Source organism: Myodes glareolus, chromosome 12, assembly GCF_982192425.1.
Source record: "Myodes glareolus chromosome 12, mMyoGla1.1, whole genome shotgun sequence".
NCBI lineage: Eukaryota > Metazoa > Chordata > Mammalia > Rodentia > Cricetidae > Myodes > Myodes glareolus.
In genome coordinates, this window is record NC_142037.1 from 57,561,681 (window position 1) to 57,571,908 (window position 10,228).

Genomic DNA, 10,228 nt, shown 5'->3' on the forward strand with positions numbered 1-10,228 from the left:
AGAGGCCTGATGGTTACTTCCTGCAGTTTTGCTTGTCCCTAAACATGGGGCATAGGCGAGTCTTACAGTCAGACCTCCGGGGTCCTTGCTGCAGCAAGGAAGTCAAACCAGTCTTGTAAGGACCTTCAGCGTTCATTAATATCCATTTTCCTGTTTCTGGTGAGAGACATAATTTCCATTCAGTTTTCTACTTAACTAAAATCGTTGGTACCGTCTGTCCTTTGTTGTTCACTGTTGTCCTTCAGGAGTGTGGATGTGGTAGCCAACAGCAGGTAATCTTGTTTCTGCTATCTGTGTATAAAAAGAACGGTTGAAACACATTTGAACACATTGTTTTCTTTACTGATACATGTTTGAGGGTGGCAAGCCCTAGCATCGATAAAGTGAGCCACCAAGCCACTCTTCTTAGACTCTTTCCCACTTAAAGGTTACAGGACTTTACACTCTCAAGCACATTTAAAGGGGTCTGGATTATTTTTTTTCCTTCTTTTCAAATTCTGCATTCAGAGTCATGAGATATATCTTGCTCTCCCTTAGAGACTTTTCTAAGAATGTCCATGAAAACCCGGCGCTGGGGAGGAAGGGTTAGTGCTGAGTCCTTCACTTTATTTCTTCAGAAGGCAGAAGTTGTCTTCGATACTTGACCCACTAGCCAAATTTCACTCTTGTTTACCAGACACAGCCCTGTTCCTGAGCTGCACATAGCAGTCAGGGAGTTGAGAATTGAGTATCAAAACTGAATTTAGCTCTCCCAGGGCTTTTGATTAGAGACTGACAAGGGAACCTGGCTCTGATAAAGGGTGTTAAGCAAGCCAGTGGTACACCTTGCAACACTATCAAATTAAATTTAAGGGCACATCAAAAGATAATTTCTAACAGGTAAACAGGTCAGGAAAAGATTTTGCATCCTCAAAAACATCCACTATTCTTCTTGGATGAAGAAAGTACTGAAAAAAATGAGCTCATAATAAAAATTCACAAAAATCTTAGAACTCAGGAAATTATGAGATTAAAGAAAAAATGAATCAAAACTCTATGCAAAAAATTAAGTACTTATCATGGTTTGGATATTAAAAGACCTTCACTCTGCACAGTGGGTCTTAAACAGCTCAGAGCTTTTAGTCACTTGATTTTTTTCTCTCTCTCTTTTTTTTCCTGTTCCAATAGAAATATGCAAGAAGGCCCTGCAGCCCACTCCTACAAAGAGATGACTATGCAAATGCCTCTCTAACACTGATAGGCTGTATTCCCTCAAACTGAACTAAAATAGAAAGAATTTCCTTAAATTGTTTCTTGTTAGGTATTGGTCATAGTGATGAAAAAAACTTAAGAGTGTAGAAATTGATGTTAAGAGCAGTAAGAAGTAATGGCTGCTATTAAGAACATTGGCGGTGGTGTATTGCATTATAGTTCATAGAAATCGATAATGTTAGGATGAGTTTCATTTACCTGTAAGAAGGATGAAAAAGAACCTAAAAGTTTCATAGCAACAAAAGCAATTTAACTATGTGAAAAAATATAGTATGATTTTAAGTAATTCTGAAACACTTTTATAGATTTTTCTTTTCTTTTCTTTTTTTAATCTCTTCCTTATTGAAGTCAATCATATTGTTTCAACTTGATATACAAGGTGGGTAAGCATGATTCTGTGGGGCTTTTGTATTCCTACTTAGTTTATTCCACTAGACTTAGTTATTATTTAAAACCATAAGTGCTATAAACTTGAAGAATATTAAAAGTAGTGCATTGTCTTAAAATTATAAAACAGTTGAAAGAATCAATGCATTTCAATAAATATTATTAATTATTCAAAAATTAAGAATTCATATTTACATATAGACATAAATGTATGTATCATATATAAATTTTGTATATGCACACACACACATATATGTATGTAAAAATGCCAAAATTAAAGCTTAAAACTATTGAGTATAAATATAAACTGTATGGTTAATAAGAAAGGAATTAAATCTGAGGGGCTCTCTAAGGTGAAGTAAGTACTGCAGACATGGCTCATAAATTAAGAGTACTTACTGAGCGATCACTGGGACTAGAATTCAGATACTAGTACCCGTGCCACAAGCTGAGTGTAATGCAAACACTTGTTAAGTCCGGTAACGAGAGATCCAACATAATGTCCTCTTACGGCCTTCTCATACCGATACACACATGTGCACATGCTTCTTACACAGACACACATACACACACAGATAAGCAAAAAGACCCAAATATTTTATGAAAGATGAAATATGTTGCTTGGTACTTGATATTATGGACAAATATAATAGAACCTATCAGTCAATGTTAGTGTTATTGAACTAAAAATAAGCTGAGCAGCAGAAAATTCTTCTTACATACAATTTAGGCTGCCTCGATTATTAAATCTAGGATGATATGAACAAAAATGTAATTACTTTTATAATAAATATGATGAATATTGAGGCACAACTCATTTCATTAGTGTTAGAATTTACTTTTATATATTGAGAAAAATGTCCAATTGTCTAATATGTGTGTGTGTGTGTGTGAGAGAGAGAGAGAGAGAGAGAGAGAGATTATTCTAAATCACTATTAAGTCCTTAAGGCAACGTAATATAAGTTGTTTTAGATTTTTCTTAAGTTTTTCATATGCAAAATCTGAACAAGTGTGCCTATCGATGACCTTAGTGCCCTAATTTGTTTTTCAAAATATGCTTGTTGAACAAACAACATGTCAACTAATGCTAATTTCTTGAAATAGTCCTCAATATTGCTTCTGTGATACAGCTAATTCTACAGGGTTGGTAACCGGTGCACCATTTATTGAATTCAGGTTTATCTAAGGAAGGTACTTACAGAATGAATAGAATATGTATGCATTCCTTCATTCACCTGGTGGCTCTCAATAGTTTCTTGCTGAAAATGGTAGCACAAGCTGTGCTGTGTTTGTAATGGTTGGTGCTATCATCTAGGCAGAATTGCAATGTCCCATCAATCAGAGATGCATCTTGACTCCTGAAGGTGTTAAACTGTGAAAAACACATATGTAACTTTTACAAATATAATTCCATATTTGACCTACTGTAGAGCTTTTCTACTGCTGAGGAACATGGCCATCAAGTACTGACTTCTTAGACAGGTAATGTTCAATAGACATATTGATTCTGACCCTTCCTGTCAACACACAAATCAGCTACAATGACTTTTCAATGAATATTAACTTATTTCTACTGTCTCACAGAATACATATAGTACATGTTATAATTTTTCTTGTGCCATTTATAGCCCTAATCATGAATATAGGAGAACATAAACAATGTTAAATAGATGTCTACAAAGTAGTGATTGATTTGGGTAAATGTACACAGTGAATCCTAAAACTTTAAAGTACAGGACGGGCACAGTTGTAGCAGATGGCAGAACAAGTTGTGCACTGGACTTCACACCACATTGTTGTAAAGCTTATAACCACCTACTTAGCAAGGAATACATTTTTATCATCTACAGAAATGCTAACATTTTTTCATTATTGAATGCATAGCTTTAGATGATTTATGTTTAATAGAAACAAAATATAAACTGCATATATAATTTCGTACATTGAAAAGTAAATGCATTCGTTTTGATAATATATACATATAAACTCAAAATAAAGATTATTTAAACATATAGTCAGACTAAAATATTATTTCAAAATTGTAACTATTTTGAGACTAAGTCTTCCAAATCAAGTATATGCTAAGTGAAATAACATATTCCAGTTTGGACTAGGATTCAATAGCCAAACATGGTTGGTAATTAGCAAGCTTATTAGCTTAAATGCTGGTACACTTATTCATTTAGGTGTCTTTGAGTGGTTTGCAAAACTTTTATCTCTTTCAGCTTTGAAACACCTGACTATTGAAATATTGCATATATTTGGTTGCCGGTTCCTTTACTTTTCTAGCAGCAAGTTCACCAACAGATCTTGGGATTCTGAAATAATATGTCACTTCAAGGGTGAGAGAATCTCCCAGATTGCACTGGTTCTCAGAATAAAAGAAAGAGTTAAGATCCATTCACAATTATTCTCAAAGTAGAGGCATCAAGTAGGAAAGTCTTATTTGAATGGGGCATTGAATTTGCTACTGATCATCTATGCTCAAGTCTGATTGTGAATACTCTCTCTCTCTCTCTCTCTCTCTCTCTATATATATATATATATATATATATATAATTATATATGAATTCATTCATATATATGAATTCATATTATATGAATAATTATATGAATAATATAATATTCATATTATATGAATAATATATATGAATTCATGTCTGTCTTATGTACATGTTTGTTTCCCCTTTTCTTCTTTTCTCTACTTTTCCCCTTTCCCCACTTCTGTCTCTTTCATGACCATTCCTATTTTAATCCACCATTTTTATATCATACTTGGTTAACCTCTTCTATTATTCTAAGCTTTTCCTTTGATTTTCCTTTTGGTTTCCCTAAGTTTGTTCTGTTTCTTCTGTCTTCAGACATACAATCCATCCTTAGTTGATCCTTCATGGGAGGCAGCGATGGTTTTCCTCCGACAGGATTGAGTCTAGTCACTTGCGCGCACACTAACTGCACACTGATCTCTGTGGCCTAACCCTGTGTGTATGCAGAGTGCCAGCAGCTTGTCACGGTTCTCATGTGTTTAATTCTTGATGATAATTTATACTCTGCATAATTTCATAAATTTCATTCAACTGTCTTTCACTAGAGTGCCTTTGACATTCTGAGAAATGCTCATCAAGTTTGTTTCTGTGGGGCATGACACTCACAAATCTTTATTATGACTGTATGCTTGGAATGAAAATGAAAGGGTTGTTGTCCAAGGCCATCTGTTTTGTGGTTAGTAGTATAACAAATGTTTTATACATTTAACATTATTTTCAGGCAAATCACATAAGAATAAGTCAATCAATAAATCTATGCTGCTAATTCATAAAACAGCCATTCATTCAAGTAAAATAGAAAATAATATTTTTGTTAGAAAGTGTTTAATAAAGACTATGTGGTAATGAAAAATCACAACCTGAAAGGGCATTCATATTATTTTCTATGGCGTGACATTAAAGAATATATTATAAAAGGAAGAAAGAAGACTCACAAATCTTAAGAGAAAGGAAAATGTTTTATTCCATACAAGATCAGACATGCAATCACACTCACTAAATTTAATGAAATTTAAAAATATTATATGCATGCATGTGTGCGTGTGATATTTGGTGTGTATATGTGTACATGCCAAATGTTTGGTGTATGTGTGTTATTTGTGGTATGTTTGGTGTGTGTGTGGTATGTGTGTGGTGTGTGTGAGTGTGGTATGTGTAGTCTGTATGGGTGTGTATGGTATTTGGTGTGTGTGATATGTGTGGTAAGCATAGTTTGTGTGTGTGTGTGTTACGTGGTATGTGTAGGTGTGTGCAGTGTGTGTCATGTGTTTGTGTGTGTGGTATGTTTGGTGTGTGTGACATCTGTGTGTATGTGGTATATGGAGTGTGTGTTTGTCGTGTGGTGTGTGTGTGTGGTATGTTTGGTGTGTAGTGTGTGTGCAAGAGTATGTGTGATGTGTATTTGGTGTGTGTACTGTGTGTGATATATGTGGCATATGTGATATGTGGTGTGTGTGTGCAATATGTGTCATGTGTTTGCATGTGTGGTATGTTTGATTTGTATGGTGTGGTTGTTATGTGTGGTGTGTCTGTGGCATGTATGTGTGTGGTATGTTTGGTGTGTGTGGTATGTTCCGTGTTTTGTGTGTGTGTGTGTGTGTGTGTGTGTGTGGTATATTGGGTGTGCATGGTGTGGTTGTTATGTGTGGTGTGTCTGTGGCATGTGTGTGTGGTATGTTTGGTGTGTGTGTGTTATGTTACGTATTTTGTGTGTGGTGTGTGTGTGTGTGTGTGTGTGTGTGTGTGTGTGTGAGAAGTGTGGTGTGTGCATGTGCATGTGTGGTATGTGTGGGTTTTGTGTGTGTGTGTGAATGGATTCTCCATATAGTTTTATTCAAATGAATTTGGATTATCAAGAAGTTCAGAGACAAGCAGCACATCCAGCAGGTCCTGAGGACCAAACTTCTTTGATGGATTAGTATTTGCTTCTAACCATTGAGCATTCTCTTCAGCCACAATTTAATGATTTTTTTTAATGCTGAATATAAGGCTTCATTAGTAAACTAATTCTGTCTATTCCTATTTCACTGATGAGAAAACAGGCAAAACAGAAACAAGGTTCAGTTTCTCAGGTGTATAAGGCTCAGCCACTGCAAGGGAGCTAGAGAACTAGGATCTATAACATTAGTAATATTTTTTTATCTATTTGCTAAAATCTATTTCTAGGAAAATTGTTTCCAATTCACAGTAAAATGATATCCAAACTTATTTTTTAGACAAGGACAATTTTGTCCACAGTGAAGACTGCATTGACCAACCATCATTCTTGAGCCAAGATGAATAATTGAACTAAGCTTTTAATTTACCATATGTAGTATTAGTATTATATTTTTCCTGTATAATATAAATACTCATTAGATATGTCCCACTGTCTCAGTGGGTGAACACTTCCCTTGCGGTCCTGACTTCCTTACTTATGTTCTCCCTCCTTCTGCTTCTCATTAGGACCTTGGGAGCTCAGACCAGTGCTCCAATGTGGGTCTCCGTCTCTATCTCCATCCATCACCAGGTGAAGGTTCTATGGTTATATGCAAGATATTCATCAGTGTGGCTATAGGACAAGGCCAGTTCAGGCACCCACTCCTCTGCTGGTCAAGGAACAAGCTGGGGACATCTCCTTGGACACCTGGAAATCCCTCTAGAGTCAAGTCTCTTGCCAACCCTAAAATGGCTCCCTTAATTAAGATATATACTTCCCTGCTCCCACATTCACCCCTCCTTCATCCCAGCCATCCCATTCTCAGGCTCTCCCCATCCTCCCCTTCTCCTCCTTTCTCTTCCCCCATCTCCCCTTATCCCCACATGACCCCTACCCCCGTGCTCCCAATCCCTGCCCAACAATTTTGTCAACTTCCAATATCCAGGAGGATAACTATATGTTTTTCTTTATATTCACCTTCTTATTTAGCTTCTCTAGGATCACGAATTATAGGCTCAATGTCCTTTATTTATGGCTAGAATCCACTTATGAGTGAGTATATACCATATTCCTCCTTTTGGGTCTGGGTTACATCACTCAGTAAAGTGTTTTCTACTTCTATCCATTTGCATGTAAAATCCAAGATGTCATTGTTTTTTACTGCTGCGTAGAACACTAAAGTGTATATGTGCCACACCTTCTTTATCCATTCTCCTATTGAGGGGCACTTAAGTTGTTTCCAGGTTCTGGCTATTACAAATAGTGCTGCTATGAACATAGTTGAACAAATGTTTTTTTAGTATGATAGGGCATCTCTTGGGTATATTCCCAAGAGTGGAATTGCTGGGTCCTGAGAGAGGTTGACTCCCAGTTTTCTGAGAAGCAGCCACATTGATTTCCAAAGTGGATGCATAAGTTTGCATACTCATTATTGGTCCACCAAGAAAAGCAATATCAAGTTGGACATGATCCTTCTCTTTCTTTGTGGTACACTTATCCTCTTTCACTATGGAGACTGTCCACAGGATGCACAGTTTTCTAACCTTTGCAGTCTGTAAATCTCTGGGAAGAGACTAGAAAACAAAAGTAGAAGTACTTCCACTGAGGGCCAGTTTGCATCAGATTTTCACATTGATCTGGATTCTCTTTAGAGATAAATGTATGCTTTTCTTTAAACCACTAGTATTCTAGAACTTCTAAAGAACTCCACCCAATCCTAACCAGTATAAATGGACCAAATTTACTATGTAACTCTGTAAGTTATCAGTCCCGTACTGTTTTCGATGTCCTATGCCTTATGTTTAATATCCACGAAGGAAAATAGAAAAACGCAAGTTGGATTATATTTTTACAGGAAATCTTCCAAGAATTTAATATCTTGAGGTTGGACAGATGAATTAACTGTTAAAAACTGTATACCACTTTTGCACAGGACCCTAGTTCAACTCCCAGCACTAGTCAGGAAAATCACAGCTACTTGTCAATCATTCCATTTCCCGGAACTCTTCCACTTTTTCTGAGCCTCAGAAGACATGCACATACCACCTGCACCACACCCATAAAATAAAAATAAAGTATGCATTTAAAAAAAAGTGTCAATTCCAATGTCCTTCACCTGCTTATAAACCACAGTATGTGTAAATTTTTGCATGCACACACCATAAATCAGAGATAGAGAAAGAAATTCTTCACAAATAATATGTTGCTTGTTTGAGATTTGTTAGATGGCAATGTTTTGAGACCTGTAATTTTATATTAAAGACTCCTTATAAGGTAATGTGATTTAACATAATTTATCCCAGTGGATTGAGACAGTAACGGAAGGAGATTGTAGTTTACAGAAGTGTCTGTGTGAAATAACATAGTAAATTCCATTAAAACATGAAGGCTCCCGATTTTTACACCACTAAGCAGTATTAGAAACACCAGTTAAATCAGTGTTCCAGCTCACAGATTTTTCTCAAAAGTACCTGAAATATTGTAGGAGTGGGAAGAGAATTTCATTACACTTTAAACTGTTTCCAGATTTTACCTTAGACAAACTGTGTGCATAGAGTCAAATGGTGCTCAGTTTGAAATAACTCGAGACTGCATATATTAAGCTGAAAGGGAAGGTACTGTGAGTCTGCCCAAGCTGATTTACTATGCAATATTTATCTTTGGAGAGAGAAACACAATTCAATTCAAACTGATTCATCCCCCCAATTTCTGTGCACAGAATCCCACAGGAGGTCATCTGCTATCATTTTATTCCTATTTGGTATGCTTGAATATATCAGGCAGTAATAGCATAAAACCTGTGATCATGGCCGACAGACGAACCCACTCCTTGCCGTGTAGCTAGCTTGCAGAGTTGAAGGCTTTCCTTTTCCTCACATCCACTTTGTGACTGTGAAATTACTGTAATTGTTTTTTTAAAAAGCGTTTATGTTTTCACTACCTAGGAGGCCATTTCATACTGCGCCTGTTTCTCATCAGAATGAACATCGTTTTAGAGTTTTGGGTTTAGGTTGGCTGCATTCATCTATCCAGTCTGACAAGTTCCCTTGGTGGAGCCAAGTAATAAAACAGAACATTTAAAAAAAAAAACTGACTTTCTCTAGACCATGTCATCGACTCTACAAACATGAATTCTATATCTTTCTTCATACAATTTACTAAATTAAAATTATATTTATTTAGAACCTTATACAATATGAACAACAACTTGAGATAAATTCTGCTATAGAATATATGTAACTAAAGAATTTCTTGAGGTATTACTTCATCAGAAGCTTGTATGAGTCTACTCCTGTGATATACTGCCATTATTTTGTTCATGTGTGCTAATATGCTTAATGTTTTTATTATGACATTTTAACATATGTATGTGGTATAATTTGATTATATTCACCCCTCCCAATGACTTCTTTTCTTCTCAAGGAAGATTCTTTTATTTCTTTTTCTTTCTTCTCTCTCTCTCTTTCTCTCTCTCTTTGTTTATTCCTTACTTCTTCCCTTCCTTCATTCCTTTCTTGCTTTTATGTGGGTGTTTCAATCTCAATTAGGATTCCTTATTGTAGTGTGGGTGTGAAGTTGTTTACAGTGGCGTGATCATCTTATCAATGTTTACACTATTCAAGAAATTTACCATAGTCCCACAGCAACCATTAACTGCTTATAGATCTTAAGAAAAAATTGGGACCCATCTCTGGAGCTACCATTTTTAGTAGTGATTTTATATGTATGCTTTCATAATTTTGAGTTTTAGTAATAATAATTTTAATCTTAGTACCAAACTAAAATTTTCAAGGATGAGATTGTTATAATTTTAGAAAATAGACCTATATACAAAAGGCAATTATTTAACATTGAAATCTTGTAAAGTTACCGCTATTCTTGCAAAATGATGTTGCACAGGTGCAGAGGATTGGAACCCCTCACGGTAGCACAGCAGATGTTCATCACCCATTGAGCCACCTCTCTAGCCCCAATTCTCCTCTTGATACCCAGGTTTCCCCATAGTCACAGAAATATGGGCACCATGTTTATCCCTTTGTCTTTCCATTGTTCTTCAGTCAGCTTTCTGAAAAGCACAGAGTCAGTGAAACCCAAACAGTTTCTGCTGCTTTCATATGAACAGCT